At 53.0% G+C, this 20,638-nt stretch overlaps 1 protein-coding gene across 14 annotated transcripts in view; it reads right to left on the reverse strand.

Moving 5' to 3' along the window:
• The window catches only part of RIMBP2 (RIMS binding protein 2), a 136,086-nt gene extending 118,743 nt beyond the window's left edge, over window positions 1-17,343 (reverse strand). For 12 of the 14 annotated variants that reach the window (XM_066260847.1, XM_066260840.1, XM_066260839.1 and 9 more), the window contains exon 1: window positions 12,024-12,087. The gene's annotated coding sequence lies outside the window, so the exon portion shown is untranslated. Of the gene's footprint in view, window positions 1-12,023; window positions 12,105-17,315 lie in introns of those variants that run through there. The other 2 variants (XM_066260837.1, XM_066260836.1) reach the window with 2 other exon arrangements.
• Between the last annotated feature and the right edge of the window lie 3,295 nt (window positions 17,344-20,638).

The following is a 20,638-nucleotide window of genomic DNA, read 5'->3' on the forward strand; positions in this document are numbered from 1 at the left end:
CCTGTCTGCTGCAGGGCAGTTTAGGGCACAGAACACAGCCCATGCGTCACCGGTGGGACCTTGAGGCCGCCACTGCCACATGTGAGGGTAGTGCAAACAAGGGCCTGAGTGTCACAGTCACGTGGCTGCACTGGACCCCAAGGGAGGAGGTCCGGCTATGACAGCTGCCCATCAAATCACTGCTCGGATTAAATGCAACCGCTGGGCCGAGAGGGGCTGCGTCGGCCCAGCTGAGGATCCAATGAGGAAGCAAGTGGCTATGCTGTGCTTGGGCCCTGGCCATGGCGCCCACAGCCAGTATTTAGTGCACAACCTTGCACCTCAGTAGGCGGCAGGCGGCAGGGCCAGGGCTCATCTTCTAACACCACTCAATGAGCCGGCGTCACCTGCCAGCTGGCAGGACGCCACCACCACTACGGGGGGGGGGGGGGGGGGGGGGGCTTGGCTGCCAGGGCTGGGGAGATGGCAGCTCGGGTGTGAACTGGGAATGGTGGGGACAGGGGGGCAGGGCTGTGGGGCGGCAGTCACGCCCAGAAGGGAAGGGACAGAAGAGGAGCCACGCCAGGTACAGCGTATAAACGTGCACATACCCGTCACAAAGGACCCATCTGCCCTGGATGTGCACTGGTTAGAAACCAGCTCCCAAACAAAACAGCCGTGAAGGAAGCCAGTGAGGTTCCTTCCATGTCCTTACCTTTTAAATGAAAATATCCCACCCTGGTCTGGTAGCTCAGCTTGTTAGAGCATTGTTCCGATGCACCAAGGTTGTGGCTTTGATCCCGGCCAGGGCATATACAAGAGTCAACTAATAAACACATAAGTAAGTAGAACAACAAATGGATGTTTCTCTCTCTCTCCCTCTCAAATCAATCAAGAAAGCCTTTCTCAGGGTGTGTGGTAGCAGCTTAACCATCTACTCCCCACCCCCCTATCCTGGGCTGGACAACGGGACTCTGATTTCCAGCCATTTATTTATCTCGGTAAAATGTGGCTGCACCTTAGACGCCCTGGGAAGCTCATTATCACAAGATGCTCCTGGTAATGCTCACAGATCACTAGGTCACCACAGTGGGCACAGGCCAGGCATGTCTACAAGCCAGATAACTGACCACAGCAGCTGCCACTGGGGCCGCCCAGTGACCAGGGACAGACGGCTCGTCACTTACGCTGTGTCATCTGCCTTTTGTAACCACAGCTCACTGTCACGCAGGTGCCTCTCACTGCCTGTGCATGCCCAGGCCCCCTCCATTTCCTGTGGCAGCTACCAAGGAACCTAATAAAACAATCGGCCAACCTTTGTGTTTGAAAGTTACCCTTAGAAATCGGGCAGGAATGGTATTTTGAGACCATCAGTAGTTTTTAAGTTTGGAGTGAACATATTCCTTGTGTCATCCAGCATCTTCTCCCCCAGCCACGCCCCCACCACCTTGGTCCCTGTGGCTTGGGGAGCAGGAACCATCCCTGCCTGATCTGAGGTCTGCAGGCCTGACTTGGGGCAGGACGCTGGGTCAGGTCCCCTAATCAGGATTTGAGAAGCATTAGCCCTCACGTGACCTATTGTCCCCTCCTGACCCAGATTAGCATTCTACAAACAAGCTGTCCCTGCCGCTTGGGGGTGGGGAGGACACGTGGGTTTTTCACATTTGGAGTAAGATTCAACAACTTTGATGCGTGGATTATTTTGGAGATTTGTGTGTTGTTTTGAAATAAAGTTTCCTAGGAGCAAAGAAAGAAAAATAAAGTATCAGCCCATAATTGAGCAGCCCGGGAAAGGGCAGAGAGGAGGAGGGAGAGAGACAGAAAGAGAGAGAGACAGGCAGACTGAGAGACAGAGAGAACAGTCTGGAAGCAAGGAGGGACATTGCACCCACACCCCACCGCTGATTCAAGGCCTGAGGTCTGACCCTGAGGAGGCAGGTATACCTCCATGGTATTACAAGGAACATCGCAAAGTCCCCTCAATACTGTATCTCCCTTTCTGTGCCCGAAATGCCCATTGCAGCACCCTCCTTCTGGATGAACCCTGGTAACCCCTGAACATGGGTGGGGGACAAACCTCACCAGGCAGGTTCTCCTGCAGGCCCCGGGGGGGCACCAAGGAGGAGGCAGAAGGAGGGAAACACCACTTAGTCCTAAATGGAGCCTCTCTGGCTCCCAGTCAAGGCCAAGCCCCTTCCTACCTAGGTTTTCAGAAAGGGGAGTTTCCAGCCTCTAGTTTGAAAAATATACAAATGTACCCCAAATGGCAGTTTTTAAATCCTGATGTCCCCTCTTCCTCATGGCTTTCCAGTTCATGACATGCTCTCTGAGAATCCCAGGTGACTAGGAATACACCCCCCACCCCTGTCTCCCACCATCAGCTCTGTAGATCCCTTTTCCCAAGTCCTGCGTCTGCAGCCTGGGGGAACATTGAAGATTCCCAAATTCTGGGGTTCAAGCACCTGGTTCAAACCCCAGTGCCGGCACTTTCTGGCTGAGGGAGTGATCTCAGAGTAATGTCTTCACTCTCTGTGTCGCAGCTTCTTTGCCCACACAAGTGACTGTGTCTGTTTCCTGTGGTGGCTGTAACACTTCCAGCAACTGAGTGGCTGCAACCCACAGAAAGCCACCCTCCCACAGAGCTGGAGGCCGGATGTCTGGAAGCAAGGTTTTCGTGGCGGCTCGGGGTGGGATCATCCTGCCCCTTTCAGCTGCTGCGGGCTCCAGGCAGTAGTCCCCTGTCCTCGGCTGGGGACCATCTCTCCAGTACCCGCCCTCCTCAGTACATCCCCCACAGCTGCCTCTCTGTCCTGTACCAGTGGGACTGCATTTAGGTCTCACCAGATGGTCCAGGATGAGAGCCTCCCTGCAGGACCCTTAACTCAATCGCATCTTCTGTCACAGAGGTGCTATTCTCCTGTCACACAGGGCTTGCTGCCTCAGTTCCAGGGACTGGGGCATGGAGGTAAGTTTTGGGGGCCACACACAGCTCTGTAGGGCCATCGCAGAGGGCTGCCAGGAAGATGTAGGAGACCCCAAGGGCCCACAACAGGGCTGAGGGCTACTGTGAGCCGTCACAGTGTTGTCGCAGTGATGGCTGAGGTTGCTTTGCACTAACATGAACTCAGGGAGTGAGAAATCACTGCTTTTCATTCTCGTCCAAGAGTCCCTCCAAGGGGAGCTCTGACCGGGGCCCCAGTGTCTCTGCCACCTGACCAACCTGACCACCTCCCACATCAGGAGGGGCCCACCTCACACCCGGCCAGGCAGTGGAACAAGAGAGATCACGCTCAAATCCCCTGTCTTCTTTTTCAGGCCTACATCATCTAAGATGACATAAAGATTTCATGGGTGGCAATCTCATGGAATTGCATTTGTTTATTTTTAGCCCAGATACATGTCTTTAGAACAGGAGATGAACTCCTTGGGAAAAGATATTGAGTCGGTACCAGCACAGGTTTCGACGACGAAGGTGAATGAATGACTCCGTCCTGACAGGGGACAGGGAGTGTCTGCCCGGCTTGCGGGCCAGGCAGGGGAGGCAAGCGCTGGAACCACTCGCACTCAGTACGCACACGGTAGAGGGTGCCTGTGGAACCCAAGTTTGGGAAATGTTAATCTGACATTAACAGCCCCCCACCTTGGAAATGTGGGGACCAAACCTAGAGAGGTGACGTAAGCCACCCTCAGCCCCATGGCCCGTTAATTACAAAATGGAGACCTGACCCCAGGGCTCCTGGGGCAGCAACCCCATGCTTTCTGGAACTGGTTACACCTGGGGAGGGGTTCTATGTCCCCGGGTGTCATTCTGTGACTGTGAGCCGCAGACCTGTGGTGGGGGCGGAGGGGGGACTGGCTGGCCCCGTTTCTGCTATGCTCCCAGCTGGTAACCTTCACTGCATCCCTGCCGTGTCTATGCCTGTGGCCGGCCTGCTGGCCGCTGCCTCCCTCCCTCTGCTTCTGCAACGTGCCAGCTCATTGTGCATGGGGTTTGGGCTCACCGGCTGCACACACCGCGGGAGGCCATGCAGCCTGGCTCAGACAAAGAAAGGCCAGGGGCTCCTCCGGCTTATGGCCCCCTGCGCAGGGTCACGTGACAGGCACAGCCCCGCCCACCTCGGCTGGCACTTCTCCTTACACGCATGTTAAGCAGTTTTCCTTGAAGGAAAATACAGACTGCAGAAGTAGCATGGATAAAACATCTGGGCTGCCGCGCCCAAGACACCAGAGTCAGAACAAACTTAGCAGGACAGCTTAGAGGGGCACCTTCTCTCGGCAACCGAGACAGATGAGAGGACTGAGGAGCTCGGACCTGAGTAAGTGGGGGTCTGGGCTCTTATAGGGGCCTTTCTACTGCCCAGGTCACTGCAGCAGCCAGCATTTAACAGAGAGCCACATGGGAGACAAGCCACCAGCCCATGACGCTCTCTGCATGTCACCTGCCGCAGGACGTGAGCCGGCCACCTGAGTAGCTGAGGTATAGAAAGCTGGCCAGGAGAAGAGACAGTGGGGTCAGGCAGGGGAGCAGCAGCAGAGCAAACAGGAATGCTATGCCAGGGCAGGGGGGCAGGGAGGCAGGGAGGCCAGGAGAAGGGAGGGCTACATAATACATCAGATGGGATCTGTCACCCTGGGGACCACTGACACCAGCCCACTAATTCCATTATCATCTTAATGACTGGTCTGCCTCGAGTCCAAGAATAACAGCCAGCACTTACAGAACCCTCGCTGTATGCAGGGCTCGGCTCTAAATGTCTCACCTCATGCAACTTCCTTACTTGTAGAGCGCCCTCGTCTGATCGAGGGGAAGGGTAACAGGTGTAACACTCACCATGTGCTCACTGCATCCTGGGCGCTCTTCCTGTGTCAGCTCATCTGACAACAGTACTTTGAGGAGGAGAAGGTAAATGCCACTGTGCTCCCATTTTATGGATGATAAAACAGAGGCACAGAGAGGTTAAGAAACATGCCTGTGGCTATACAGCCAAGATCAGAACTAGCCAGTCTTGCTCAAGACCCTGCCCTCTAATCACAGCCAGTGCCACCTACCGAAGGCCACTTCAGACAGACACATCCGTGGAACTGACTTCTCCCACAGGTGCTAGAGGGGGAGAAGGGAATGCCCAGACTGGTCAATGTGTTACTCTGGCAGTGTCTCACAGTATTCAGGGGCGTGAGCTCTCCCCCAAATGCCTCAGTTCATTCTGGCTGCACCCCTCACCTACACCCCTGACTTGGCCACATGAACTGGGTCTCATTCTCCCATCTGCAAGTCGCAAGGTACAACAGGACCTGCCTTACAGGGTTGATTGAGGGTTACAAATGAGGTAACCAGCAGACACACTCAGAGCTGGGCCTGGCACGTGGGGAGAGTGCGGTACACGGCTGTGGTGGGCACTGCTATTACTGTACCCCCAGCAGACTTGTTGAAATTCTAGTGGAATTATCCAGAACACAGCCAAGACCACCCACCCACCTTGTGGCAGGAGCATCCATATCCTGACATTCATACAGAGCTCCCCTGCACCCAGCTGACCCAGCCAGCTGTACCCCACCGCACACTCCCCTCTGCCCCCAGGGAATAGCATTAACTGTGTAAAACCCCCAAATGGCCCAGAAAACACCAAGGAACTGAATTTATCCCCAAGCACCAAGATTAACTTCTCTGCTCTTGTGGACAAGCAGAGAGCTAAAGCCAGCTGAGCTACAGGGACAATGGGGAGCCTGAGGTACCGCTGACAGGTCCACACACAGCCTATGTCCCTGCAGGCGCCCAGCTCCCCTCTCCTGCCTGTAGCTGGCACACCTGTTACCCAGAGAAATAGGAGTTGGGATAGCATCACCGTCCATTATTTGTTAATAATGGGAAACGTAGAAACAGCCTACATGGTTGTATGTGGTAACTACATTGAGGATGGCCTTGTTGAAATATTATGCAGCCATTCTAGAGGACATTTCTGCAGTTTTTCACACCGGGAAAAAATGCCATTATCATGTAAAGTTAAAAAACCACGCACAGACAATTCAAAATAGTTAACTACATATAAACCCCAATGGGAAAAAAATCTACCTAAAAAATGCCAATGTTAACAACGGTTGTGTTTGGGTGACATGATTATGAGTCACATATCTTCTCTTCATGCTTTTTTGGTAGGTTCTAACTTTGCTACAATAAACATTCATAATAAAAATTAAAAGCTGTCAAGGGGGATGTTGAGGGAAACATGGGGGTGGGGGGATATATTTGGTGGGACACTTGAATCTATGTAAACACAATAAATTTAAGTCAATTAAAAAGAAAATTAAAAGCTGTCATCCAAAAAAAAAAAAAGAGTTCCAGATGCAGAAACCACACTGCGGGCTGGGCGGGGACTGTCTGTGGGGCTGAGACGTCCGCTGCCCAAGCCCCAGCCATGATGGAAGCCAGGTGTCCAGCTCCAAGCTCACCTGGCATCCCTGCCCCAGAGTGGATCCAAGCTTAGAGCCCAGGCTGCTAAATTCCTTAAAAGACCTGGAACTTGTAACAGTATAAGTGTTACATCTTGATACTCTGGGGCTCCCCTGGTGGTAGAGGGGCAAAAAGAAAGAAAGAAGCAAACAGACCCCTGGCCCCATTTTCTGTCTACATCTCTGCCTCGAGGTAACAATGTAGCAACATGGTGGGGAGTGTGCTTCAGTTGCTGAAACAATGAGTCAATAATCACCATTAACCAGCTGGACAGGACCAACTCTGTTGAAACAGCTGCCGCATTCAGCTCTAAATATTGTCACCACAGCCACACGCAAGGTTTTGGCACCAGGAGTATCTCACCAGAGGGAATCTTACCAAATCCTACCGCCAGCTCCCCAGATAAGGCAATACCTCCAAATCCCACGCAAAGGGCTCTATTCCCAAAGCAGGGTGATGAGGTTTTCACCGCGGTGGAACCAGCTGGGGTGGGGGGCAGGGGAAAGGAGGAGAACCGGACCTCCTCAGGCCAAGGGACCCCCTTGGCCTATCCCAGAGGCTGGAGCTGACAACGGGCACCACTCACTGGTGTCCAGAGGCTTCTGGGAGCTCACAACTGAGGCTGGGGGGTTCATGAGGGAAGGTTTGGGGACCCCAGCCCACTTGTCCTTTTCCAAAACCATCCCATCAGCACCTCTGCACATCAGTCTATGAGAACTGAAGCCATAAGAGTGTCTCCCTTCCTTCAAACAGTCAGCATCTTTGCACTGGTGTCTGCACAGCTGGACTTTTCCCACCATTCATGGCTCAACTTGAACGTCACCTCTTCCACGAAGCCTTCCAAGATAACAAAGCCAATCACTCACATTAGGCTGTTGGGTGGAGGGAGAGAAGGAAGGCAAGAGGGAGAGAAGGAAGAAAAAGTCATCTGCAGGGAGGTGGAGAGACAGACTCCTACATGCACCCAGACCGAGATCCACCTGACAACCCCTGTCTGGGGCTGATGTTCTCCCATCTAGGGCCACTGCTCCGTTGCTCAGCAGCCAAGCCATTTTAGCTCCTGAGGTGAAGCCATGGAGCCATCCTCAGTGCACGGGGCCAACTTGCTCATTAGAGCCATGGCTGTGGGAGAGGAAGATAGAGAGAAGTGCAAGGGGGAGGGTTGGAGAAGCAGATGGGCACTTCTCCTGTGTGCCCTGACCGAGAATCAAACCTGGGACTTCCACACACTGGGCGGATGCTCTACCAATGAGCCAACCGGCCAGGGCTCCAGGAGCCTAACCCTAATAGGAGCACTGACAATAACAGATAATTGTATGAAAATATTTTTTTCTTCAAGTCTCCTCCGTGACCCTTGGTGACTGAAAACATAGCTTCAGAAATCAAGGTCAATTTGACACTCGCCACTGAGAGTCTGGGCCAAACTGCCCCCAGATGGCCCCCAGATATCTGGCTCTCAAAGGAAGGACCCATTACCCACAGGGTCCTGACACGTTAGGCCAGCAACACACCTGGAGGGGATCGCGATCCCTGAGAAGCGACAAGGCATGTGCACCCTCCTTCCAGGCTCCCACCTCTGACGAGACACCAGACCCACTGCCTGGACACTTGCCATCTCCACCCTGCCTACTGCTTATCTTCGAGTCACAGAGTCTTTTACAGCCCGGTCTCCACCACCTTCAGGGAGAACTGGAGGGATGCATACCTACACGGCCCAGGGGATGTGTGCCAACGTTGGGGAATCGGAAGAGCTAAGTATTGGTGGGCACACAGAGAGAGAAGAACCCTGAAGAGCCCACCCATATGAAGCAGACACACCCCACGACCCAGCGACCCACGCTGAGGTGCACCAGGATGACCCTCACACAGGACTACAAGGCACGCGTACAAGGACTTGTACGCCATTTGTGTGGCCAACCTGGCACCTCACTGAGGATCGGGCAGACACAGTGTGGCCTATGGACACTTTGGCATGTTGTGCAGCGATCAGAAGTGACCAGCCAGAAGTGCGCACAGCTACATGGACAGGCTGAAAAGCACAGAGCAGCACGGGAGACAGAGGAGTCAGAACCAGGTCTGGAGCAGAGCAGGACTCCTGCTCCTCACACACGAGGGCAACAGCACGGGTACCTCACAGAGTGCAGGCTCAAGGGCACTCAGTAACATGCTGAAAGAGTTGTCCGTGATAGAGAAGGTACAAGGAGTGGGAGTGGGGTAAAAGGGAAGACAGAAATAATAAGACCAGGGGAGAGGGGAAAGGGGCAATGAAGAAGAGAGGAAGGGAGGGAGGGGTGGTGGGAGGGTGGGTGGGTGGGCAGATTGAAGGATGGATGAATGGATCAAAAGTTGGATAGATAGAAGAAGGGAAGGATGGATGAATAGAAGGAAGGCAAGAAGGAGAGGAGGAAAACAAGAGGGAATAGAAGGAAGGCAAGAAGGAGAGAAGGAAGGCAAGAGGGAAGGAAGGGAGGGAGAGAGGGAGGGAGGGAGGGAGGGAGGGAGGGAGGAAGGAAGGAAGGAAGGAAGGAAGGAAGGAAGGAAGGAAGGAAGGAAAAGGAAGGAAGGAAGGGGAGAGAAGGAAGGAAGGGACTGAGGGAGGGAGGGAGAGATGAGGGAAGGAAGGAAGGAAGGAAGGAAGGAAGGAAGGAAGGAAGGAAGGAAGGAAGGAAAAGGGGAAGGAGAGAGGGACAGGAGAGGATAGACTACAGCAGCATGTACGACTGAGGAGTGCATGGATTCTCCACCTCCACATGGCAGCCACGGAGCCGGCACTACCAGGACCCGGAACCACCAGGACCGGGACAGGCAGCCACTCCTTGACAAACAGCCCCACGCACTGTGGAACAGGCTCCCTAACGAGATCAGACAGCTTCTCAAATGAGCAGAAGCAAAAAGCAAAGTTGGGGAAACACAGGTTATGAGATAAAATGATCTAGTCCAAAAGGAACCAGAGAAGTGGAAACAGAATTTTCTAGAAGTTGGTGTCAGCCACTCCTATTCATCCACAACAGACCAGGATAGCCTGTCCAGTCACTCACTGGCCCCAGTGCCTCCCACAGAGGGGGAAATGCCCCGAGAACGCAGTGGGAACTCTCGCCCCTGGGAGCAGGTGCTGACCAGGTTCCCACTGGGGAGGCTCCTAGCACAAGGAGGTCTGCATGCAGATGAGACAGACCCATCTGGGAAGTGAGTATTATGTTATACTTCACTTATAACCCTAACCAAACCCTGAGAAAACAGGAACCACCTCCCAGAGATGCATGACCACTGACCCAGCGATTCTCAAAGTGGGTCCTTGGAGCGGCAGTGCTGGCTCCCCCGGAAACTGAATGATGCAAACTCCCGGCCCCAGACAGCCTGGCCAGACTCTGTGCTTCCACCCAGGGACTCAGACGCTTGGTAACATTCAAGAACGGCTGCTCTAACAAAAAATCCAGCCCTCCTCGGAGAACACCAAGGAGGGGTCTGTGGTGGAGAAGGGGGCAGCTCAGGACAGTGCCTCTGCTCTGCCCCTGCCCTCGTGCCTGAGCACACAGGTTGTTCCACCCAAACGCCAGCCACACACCAAGCAAAATAGGTGGGAGTCAAGTTCGGGTGCAGGAAAGGGGCTGAATTGGTTGGCTGCCACCCCCCTTTTGTTAATTGCTAGAAATTCTCAGCTTGGTTCGCACACGGCCGCCTCACCTGGGAAGGTCTGATAGCACCCACGCACAGGCTAGGGTTTGGCTGTAGCTGGGTGCCCACGTGCCCTGGGCTGAGCCAGACACAGAGGCCTCTGGCCAGGGTCAGGGGGCGGGCCCTACAGTTCAGAGGCCTTCTTGGGCACATTGACAATACCATACTTCCCCAGACCCAGCCGGTGAGCTTCTCAGAAGGGGGTGGGGCGGTACCATCAGCTGCTAGCCACTTCCCTGAATAACCTCCCAATGCTCTGCTCTGTGTCCTGGGTGCAGTGCCAGATGGCTGGCCACGCAGCCCTGGACCCTGGGGCACAGCCTAGTCCCCCCACCGCCATCCTCCCCCGCCCCAGCCCCACGCTGAACCCACAGACCCGCATGCTGCCATCACCTTGACTGGAGGCTCCAAACACACGTCACAGGGGCCCACACAGCGCCCTGAGATATGCAGCCCAAATCCCAGGCGCCGGCACTGGTCCAGGACAGAAGGAAATTCCAGGAGGTTCCAGCAGGGCCGGCGTCTGGGGTGGGGGTGGCCTCTATTTCCCAGAGGGCCCCCCCGACTGTCTACCTGGCAGACAGGGTGAGCTATAAAGCGTGTCCCTTCCTGTTGGTGCCCTCACTCAGGGGACTCAGAAACGGGGCACAGAGGAGAGGGCTCCACGCCCCCACACACTGGCTGCCGGCCTTGCGGGCCTCCCCTTCCATCTGCTCTTCCATTTTCAGAGCCGCTCACTCCCTCCAGCAGCGGCTTCCTTAATGAGGCGGGGTCTCCCTCCAGGAAAGGAGGGAATGGATGCAGAGAAAGACCAGGTCTGGACCTCAAACCCTTCCCCCAGCCCCCATCCTCCATGTTCATCCCAACATCCTGAAAGACTGCCAGGATGGAGACCAGCAGAGGGGCCTGGGTAGCCCCTGTGGGAACCCCTGCGACCCCACTGCCTCCTGTCCACCCAATGACACCGGTGAGCCCCCTCCACTCAGCCAGCAACCCCTGACAGTGATGAGGCTGGTGGGGACAGGCAGTGTGGGCTCCCTGGGGACAGGGGCACACCTGCTTCTACAGAGAACTCAGGGTCAGGACAGCAAGCTGCGCCCTCACCCCGGGCCCGGTCTCCCCCTAAACCCAACTTCTCCCTGGACAGGTGGTCCTGTGAGCACTGTGTTTGCAGGTGAAAAGGCAGCCCGCCTGGAGAGAGGCTGTCCAGCACAGGCTGCTGCGTGCACACAGGCACACACACACTCTCTGCCGGAAATATCTGTTTTGACAAATTATTCAAGTCAGTCTAGGGGACGTGAATTGACAAAATCTTAATGTGCCGGTTCCTCACTCCATGCGTTCCACATTTGGGCCGAGCTGGGGGTGAAGACAGCCAACTCTTTGATTCTGGGAAGGGGGGTCTACCTCCCCTTCCTCATGCCAGCCCCCAGCTGCACAAATACCACTTCCAAAGCCCCAGACGCGTAGGTAACTGAGACAGTCAGACATCATCACATCCCGAGGTCAGAACGGCATGGTATGGCCGGGTGTGATGTGGAACTTCACCCAGAGGGGCTGTTCTGCAAATCTGGGGGTGGGAGGAAGCGGGGAGCCCCACACAGAGAGAGGAAGCGGTCAGCCTTGCCCTTCAGAAAGGGATCCACCGGTCCTTGGGGACTGAGAGGCCCCATCCAGCCGAGCAGAGGGGTGGTCTGGAGACACCCCCTTCCATCCTTCCATCTCTCCCGCACCAGGACCCACGCGCTCTCGCTGGCTGCCTGGACCCCTGCGGAAGAGCACCCTCAGGCCACTGTAAATAAACTTTGTCAGGGCAGAGTTTCTGCTACAGCCCTGCCCACGAGGCCCCGCAGCTCATGCGATGCGGGAAGGTGAGGGAACAAGAGGCTATTTTTAGGAGGAAAAACAAATCTCAGCCTACCTTCCAAGCAGCAGGGCCAAGACTCCAGCTTCACCGCTTCACCGCGGAGAGGACTGCAGTCTACTGTGTCAGATTACAAACTGGAGGCGGAGGGAGGGGGTGGGAGGGAGGAGGGGGAGAAGAGGGGAGAGAGGGAGAGCGAGAGAGGGAGAGAGAGAGGGAGGGAGGATCATCCGCCATGCAGCGGTACCCAGAGCCCATGAAACACCAGTGTTTAAACACACACGCGCACACGCACATACGCACACGCGTGCACACACAAACACACAGACCAAGATGGCTTTCCCCTCACTGCCAGTTTCTTTTTCACCGAGCTGAGCCACGGTCAATGCCGGGACAGAAATGGAGGTGAATCAGCGCCCTCAGCCACATGGGGCTCGGAGCAAACCCCCCCTCCGTGGAGTAAAAAAATGCCTAATCTCCCCTGCTGGCAGCCAGGGGTCTCCAGCAAGCAACAGCCTGAGGGCACAGGATGAAGATAAACCCACTGGTGCTCAGCCCCTGGACACCACAAGCCCAGGGCTCGTGATCATGCAGAGACCCAGTGGCTGGGGTCGTTACCCACCGGTCCGGCTCCCCTGCCCCCCAAGCCTCCAATGTGAAAAGGACAAATTGTGTCATCCCCACCCCCACCCCCAGAAGTGCGGGCGGCTACACAGATGGACCAGCTACCTAGCAACACTGGCATGCAAGAGTCAAAGGCTAGGGGACCACGCTGGACTTCCTCCGGGATTGGAATCACATTATTTAAAGATACTGAACAGTTTAGCCCCTCTGGTGGGACACTGTGTTGGGCCCCCAAAAACCAAGGCAGTGGCGGGTCCTCCTGCTGCCCGCCTGTACAGGGTCAGGGGAACAGAAGGCGTGCAGGCACTTGGAACCACAGTGACCTCCAAGTCAAAGGCCAGAGGGAAACGCTTTTCCAAGACAGCTTCTTCAGGGTATATGGATCCAGCACAGGTGCCCTGACCAGGACCCTGCTGCTGCTGGAATACAGGGAGCACCGGAAGGTGCCGGCAGGGTGCAAGGCTCCTTTCAGCCTCACAGCCACCGGTCCACTGGGTTCACTGGTGGCAGAGCCCTGTGCTGATACCAGCAGCAGGTGCCATCCCCCCCACCCTTTCCCTTGTCATTCTGTGGGCAGAGCCATCAGGCCCATAAGTGTGACCAGCAAAGGGAGGAGCCATGCTAAGAAAACACAGGCACACGTGTTCACAACAGCCAAAAGGTAGAGGCGACTGAGGGTCCGTTAACAGGTGAATGATCCACAACCGTGGCCAGACCCTGCAATGGAACACTATCCAGCTGTGAACGTGAACAGGAACTGAGTCCTGACTCACTACACTGTGGTAAAGCCTTGAAAACACGTGCTGAGAGAGAAGCCAGACACCAGAGACCACATGTGTATTGTACCTCACTGCTCCGTCTGCAGCAGAGGCTCAGCAGGCAGAGCCACAGACACAGAAAACAGACCGGTGGTGGGCGTGACCGGTGCTGGGTGAGGGGTGGGGGGTAGTGGGCAGTGAATGCTAACAAGGATGTGGCTCAAGGTGGTGGTCACATGACACTAGGAGGGCACTAAATGGCACGGAATGGTTCACTGTAAATGGTTAATTTTATGTTGCATGAATCTCCCCTCGATTAAAAAAAGAAAAGGGCCTGACCTGTGGTGGCGCAGTGGATAAAGCGTCAACCTGGAAATGCTGAGGTCGACGGTTCGAAACCCTGCGCTTGCCTGGTCAAGGCACATATGGGAGTTGATGCTTCCAGCTCCTCCCCCCTGTCTCTCTCTCTCCTCTCTCTCTGTCTCTCTCTCTCCTCTCTAAAATGAATAAAAAAAAAAAAAAAAGAAAAAGAAAAGGAAGAAGAAACAGAAAAAGAAAAAGAAGGCTGGAAATGGTACTTGCATTGGGAGACCCACTAAATCCTGACTATGTGTGGCCTGGAGGGTCCGTCTGTCCCCTCATCTACAAAAGAGTCACACCTGCTTCTAAGAGAGCCATGGGCTGTTGTGGGAGACAAAGCAGCAGAAGATAACCCTGTGCCCCTTAGCAAGGCCTTGCTCCTGTGACAGGTCTCAGGCAAGCTGAGGCCAGGAGACAGGCCTCCCCGCTGAGAGTCGTGTCTGAACAGGAAGGAAGGCAGAGATTACATGTCTGGGTGACAGGTTCTCATTTCCCAAAGCCTAGGTAAGTTCTGTGAACAAGATCATGGACAAGGCAGGGAGGCAGAGACTTCTGTGGGCCTGCGTTCAGGTGACCAGAAATGCTGAGGAAGCTGTCTGCCTCCATCGGGGGATGCCAACATGGTCAATGCAGGGGGAAGATTACCTAGGTCTGCAAGCTGTGCTCCCGGCTGAGACCTGCAGCCCTGAAGAAATAAGAGAACTAAACCCTTCAGACGCTGGTTACATGCCCCCCAGCTCCAAATGGACACAGACCACAAAAAAGCCCTGCTAGCCACCAGGTCTAGTAGGCCATCAGCAGCTCCCGTAAACGTGCACTGTGTCTGCCGGATGTCAGAGATGCGTCAGAGGCAAAGCTGCAGAACTGACTGTTGGGAGTTTTCTGATTGCTGGTGTGGAGGGGGCTTGGCTGGGCACGTCCCATTCAGAAGGGCCGTCTGGGAAAAAGCACTCCCTTGGTGCAGTGGATACAGCGTCAGATTGGGATGCAGAGTACCCAGGTTTGAAACTCTGAGGTCCCTGGCTAGACAGTGGGTTCACCAGCTTGAGCGTGGGGTCACTGGCTTGAGCGTGAGATCATAGACATGAGCCCAAGGTCGCTGGCTTGAGCCCAAGGTCACTGGCTTGAGCAAGGGGTCACTGGCTCTGCTGCAGCCTCCCAGTCAAGGCACATAGGAGAAAGCAATCAATGAACAACTAAAGAACTGCAATGAAGAATTGATGCTTCTCATCTCTCTCCTTCCTGTCTTTCTGTCCCTGTCTGTCCCTCTCTCTATCTTGCTAAAGAAAAACAAAAATTTTCTCCCTAAATCAACCTTATGATTTCATGTGATTACAATAAAGACAACGGCAGGACTTTTTAGACCTGTGGACGCCCAAGTCTAAGCTTTATATGAACATATAAACACAAAACTATAAACTGACAATTTTCGGAGTTAAAAAAAAAAGAGTAAAGGAAGGATACTAATCTCACCAGACATACAAGTATCTTATAAATACATAAATAAAATTGTTTGCTCATGAGGCATGGACAGCTAGGGCAAAAGAACAGGACTGGACAAACAGATCAAATTACACATGAGAAGTTAATATATGAATCTAATCAATATAAAAGGCCAATTGTTCTATAAATAATAGTCAGAAAACGGGGTAATTTTAAAAATATTCTTACACAAAAATCAGCTCCAGATGAAATCAAATATCTAAACACATAAAAGAAAAATTAGACATCCTAGAAGAAACCAAGACGGACTTCCTAAGCAAGACAGAAAAACCAGAGATGATGAAAAGAAGGGCTGATTAAATTAGACTATGTGGCGACTTAAAACATCTGCATGGTGGAAAAAATGCCACATAGAAAATCGAAAGATAATTTACAGGCTGGGATACAATATTTGGAACACAAGTTTCTGACTCAGATACAGGTCCAAGTTCTGTGGGGCCTGGAGTTTATTCAATTTGGGGAGCACTGTTTAAGATTAAAACAATGTTAAACCCACCAATACAAAACGGTACAAATATGACTATTAATAAAGAATGAAAATATAAATCGTAAGAAATTCCAGACTTTAAATAGCTAACACATCCCACAAACATCACAAAATTGAGAAAAATAGTAACATATTTGTTTTAATCATCTGCCTGACACACCTTTGTAATACTTTTTTTTTTAAACACTTTTTTGGCTGCATTCTTTGATCACATCCTCCTATGAAAAACGATTTTGTAATATTATTCTCTTTTGTGAGAATAAGAAGAAAAATTCTTTCCCCTAGCACAACTGATCAGACTTTGTTTTTTAAGTTATTGGTAGTTTAAAGGTTTTTTTTTTAACAAATGTATCTAATGTAAAATAACAAACCAACCTGTTGTTTTAATTGCTTATCCAAAATGTGTCCGACAAGTATCGCATCCTGATAAACACTATCTGATGTTGGCCACCAGATGAGAAAGTGCATTTACAGTGGGCTGCGCTTATGTTTGCTGGAGGACAGGGACAAACCAGGCAGGACTTCCCGGTCGGCCTTGCTCTGGTGAGAATGGCATCCTCCACTCACAGGGGCACATGTGAGGACCAGCCTTTGTCCCCAGACATTTCAAACCCCTTTGGGCACCCACTGCCCAAATGTCTCCAGTGCTAAACCCCTGCTGTGGCCATCTCGTGGCCAGGTCCTCGGCCACACGGGGTCATGAAGAATAACTCAGTACAGACGGCAGTCTAAGTATTACTGGCAGCCACCCCGTACTGTGATGGCTGGTGAAAATTTATCCCCAGAAGTGACAGAAAACCAATTAGTGTGTCCCACTACATCCAGATTAAACGCAGCCCTAACTGAACTGCCTTTTAGCTAGATTTCAAAAATGCCACAGCCTGTCAGACACCCGCACAAGGCAAAGTCTCACTAGAAACACACAGTCATCTTAAACAATGCAGCTGAAATCTCTTGAGTGAATCTTAAGAACTCAAGGCTAGGATCCTTTCCAGGGTCTCCGAAGGTTTATACAAGCGAGGGTTAAACTTCACTGGCTTCATGATAAATCTGCCTCATGACATGCTTAATATATAAAGAGCTCTTGCAAATTAACAAGACCAACAATCCAATCGAGAGCTATATGTAGACTTTTCAGACTTTGGGTGGTGGGCACACAAGGCGACAGATGATTGATGTATCACAGAACTGTACACTTGAAATCTATGTGATCTTATTAACCAATGTCACCTCAATAAAGTTAACTTTAAAAATTGAAAAGAAAAAAAAAAGGCACAGACCTTCGGGAAGCTCGCCCACAGTGATAAGAGCGGCTGCCTCTCGACAGAGGGACCAGGACTGAGTTTGGGAGTAAACATCCCTTTTTAGTCTGATACAGAGTAAGTTTTTTTACCATGTGCAGAAATATTACTATTTCTTTTCTACTCAAAGCACGATTATTTACTAAAACTCATTGAACTATAAAGAAAAACAGCCTACAATTAAAAAAAAAAAAGACCCTTGGTAACACACCACATGATGTGGCCCATGAATAAGGGAGGAATGCTGCTGTAGGTGACAGCTCTGAGACCCAGCCCCGCCCACCCAGCCTGTGCGGTCCAGAAGGGGGGCACTCACATGGAAGTGTGGTCCCAGGTAGGGGGAGCACCCTGCCCAGATGGCCGCCAGCTGTCTCTGCAGCCACAGCAGCTCGGTCTGAGACTGTTTCAGCAGCTGCTCCACATCCGTGGGCTCCCGGCTGGGCAGCTCATCCTGGGGGAGAGAAACCACAGTCCCTCAGGCAGCAGCACGCCCATCAACCACGCAACTAACCCTGAGTCTAATCAACAGCTGGGGGGGGGGGGCGGGGGCTGCCTGAGCACCTTCTGCTGTAGAAACAAGCTTTCCTCTACCCCAGCAGAGGATGGGGGGGGGGGAGAAAGGGAGAAAGGGAGAAAGGGAGAGAGGGAGAGAGACAGAGAAAGAGGGAGGGAGAGAAAGAGTGAAAGAAGGAGGGAGAAAGAAAGAGGGAGGGAGGGAGAGAGGAAGGAAGGAGAAAGAAGGAGGGAGAGAGAAAGAAGGAGGGAGAGAGAAGGAGGGAGGGAGAAGGAGGGAGGGAGAGGGAGAACATTTTCTTTAGTTGGTCAGGAAACTCCCATCATGAATTTCAAAACCGCCTGTGTTTTGCCATGCACTGAGATGGTTCCAGCGACCAAGACCAACATCAGTTCACTCAGCAACTCAGGAAGCCCAACAAGAAAGGAGAAAATGTGCTCATCTCGCTATACACAGCGTTAGTACAGCCATTTCCATCAGGGTTTGCAAAGGCAGAGCCCTGCGGGGAGCCAAGCTGGTTCATGAAAGAGAGATATGGACCAGGGTGGGGGGACTTGTGTCCCTATGGGGACCTCTTGTCTTCTGACTTTTAACAGCGATGCAGTTTTAAATGTACTGCATATTCCACTCAATTCTGCTATCATGAAAGCAAATAAAAGTCTGTAATGAAAATGATAAGGAAACATGAGATGGAGTGCTCATGGTTCGGTACTAAGTTGATAAAAAGAACTCGGAGCTCACTGCTACGCAGGGTATGGTGAGGAGGGTATAATGAGGGGACCCGCTGGCTCGGGGTGCCATAGCAGAGCTCCCTAGTCTGGGGAACTAGACAGTAGACGTATTTCTCCACAGTTCTGGAGGCTGGAAGTCCAAGGTCAAGGTGCAGGCAGGGCTGGATCTCCTGAGCCTCCCTCCTCGGGGTGTAGACAGCCATCTCCTTCCTGTGTGGTCGCAGGGTCGCCCCTCTGTGTGTCCGTATCCGGATCTCATCTTGTAAGGATGCCAGCAGACTGAATCAGGATTCTGAGAGACTGGGGTCAGGACTTCAATATGTGAAGTTCAGGGAACAATGTTCAACCCGTAACAGCAAGGCACCCCAAAGCTCCGCAGGAGCAGAAGCCACTGGCACACCTGGGATGCGTGGAGAGCCGGGGAGGCGGCCTCACCAAGCTCCCAGGACAGAGCTGCTGCCCAGGGGTTGGATCACACAGGAGAGGACGTCCAGTGGGAGCTGAAGCCACAGGCACAGTCACAACTGGGGTGAGGACAAACACACTAGCCTCCCTCTGCTCCCGCTTCCCAGCCTTTGATGGTGGCCTGTCCTCAGCTGAGCCTCCCTGAGCCCCTTAGCAAGGGCACCTGGACGTGTCAGTTCAGGGGACAGGCCTTGTGCTAGGAGCCCAACAGGGGAGGAGATGGGTCCAAGCACACAGGGAAATCATAGGCTTGGAGGCTCCAGCCCAGGGTCGCCCTGTGGAAACATGATCTTCCAATTCTCCGGGACACACTGGGAGCCGTATCCTTATCTGACATCTTCCAATTATTTTAACTCCCTGTAGGTCACTAGCATGCAACATTTCCTCTAAAGTGACCAAGATGATGGACACAGCCTCATTCAGATGAATCTAGACCAGGGTGAATTCCAGAAGTTCCTGAAACAGAGGGTCCATTCTCATCTCGCAAAACCACCTCCCAAGCAACAGACTCGAAGACAACAGAAGACAACGCGGGACCCACGCTGGCCTCCGGTTTCAGGTCAGAGCGTCCAAGCTGTGGAACCAGAGGGAGCTAAACCAATTATGTTAATAACCACATCCTTCCTAGCTCCCGGTTCCCTGGAGGAAGCCTCACATGACCAAGCTTCTCCTGGACTGTGGCTAACGGGGACGCTAAATATAAACATCCGATTGGGCTAATTTTCCATCGGGGGTTTAGCATTCCATAGCTACCAGATAGGAGTTTTGGACCGCGTGATACCCACCTACCAGGACTTCACGAAGGGTGGAGATAAACATTCTCTGGGACGGGGCGGGGCGGAACCCCCCTCCCCTATGGGAAAGGGGAGGAGGAGGGTAGGGGGAGGAGGGAGGGTTGCAGGAACTGGGAGAGTTCAAGCCCCACCAAAAATAAGTCAGATTGAGTTCAAACGGTGTGAATGTCACCAGACACACGTGGGGTCCCTGGTTGGGGCCCTTCTGAACAGTTTCTAGGCTGAAGGGGACTCAGCCATTCGAGCCTCAGCTGCTGCCAAGGTGCCTCTGGGATTGTGTACCAGGCTGCTGTATAATTTGATTGTCCTTTGAAAATCTACACACCAAGAGTGAAGACTCTAACAGGCGTCCCCAAACTATGGCCCTCGGGCCACATGCAGCCCCCTGAGGCCATTTATCCGGCCCCCTGCCGCACTTCCAAAAGGGGCACCTCTTTCATTTGTGGTCAGTGAGAAGAGCACTGTATGTGGTGGCCCTCCAATGGTCTGAGGGACAGTGAACTGGCCTCCTGTGTAAAAAGTTTGGGGACCCCTGCTTGTAGGTCAGACTCCAGAGAAAGAGAAAATCACCCATGCGGGGAGATTCCTGATTTGAAAGGGCAGACCCGCGGACAGTGGTATGATGTAGAGGTCCCAGGGCCAAGTCTGGCCTACCACTCGTCTTGGCACATGAGGTTTTATGGGATCACAGCCATACCCCTGGTTACAAATGCCACAGCTGCTCCCCATGCTGTAATGGCAAAGCTGAGTCTCATCAGAGACTATATGGCTCAGTGGAGCCCAAAATATTCACTGTCTGACCCTTTACAGGAAAAGCCTGCCATGCCTTGATCAAAGGTTTCCAAGCGTTTGGATCAGATATGCCAACCAATGAACAAATTAGGGACCATGTACCCCTAATACGCGGATGAGGTGCAGGACAGTTCTGCAGCTTCAAGGTATCGCCTCACAAATCACGTACTAGTGACAGAGGGGAAGACAGAGACCTCAGAGTAGAAACCCTCTGGCAGACTCGGCATCAGCCAGGCACCCAGAGTCATGGCCCCAGAAACAGGATGAGAGCAAGATCACGCGCGCCCTGGCCGGAGGCCCTGACGACTCAGCCTCACTTCAGTGGATGTCCCGCCAAAAACAC

This window comes from Saccopteryx bilineata, chromosome 2, assembly GCF_036850765.1.
Source record: "Saccopteryx bilineata isolate mSacBil1 chromosome 2, mSacBil1_pri_phased_curated, whole genome shotgun sequence".
In the NCBI taxonomy this organism is placed as follows: Eukaryota; Metazoa; Chordata; class Mammalia; order Chiroptera; family Emballonuridae; genus Saccopteryx; species Saccopteryx bilineata.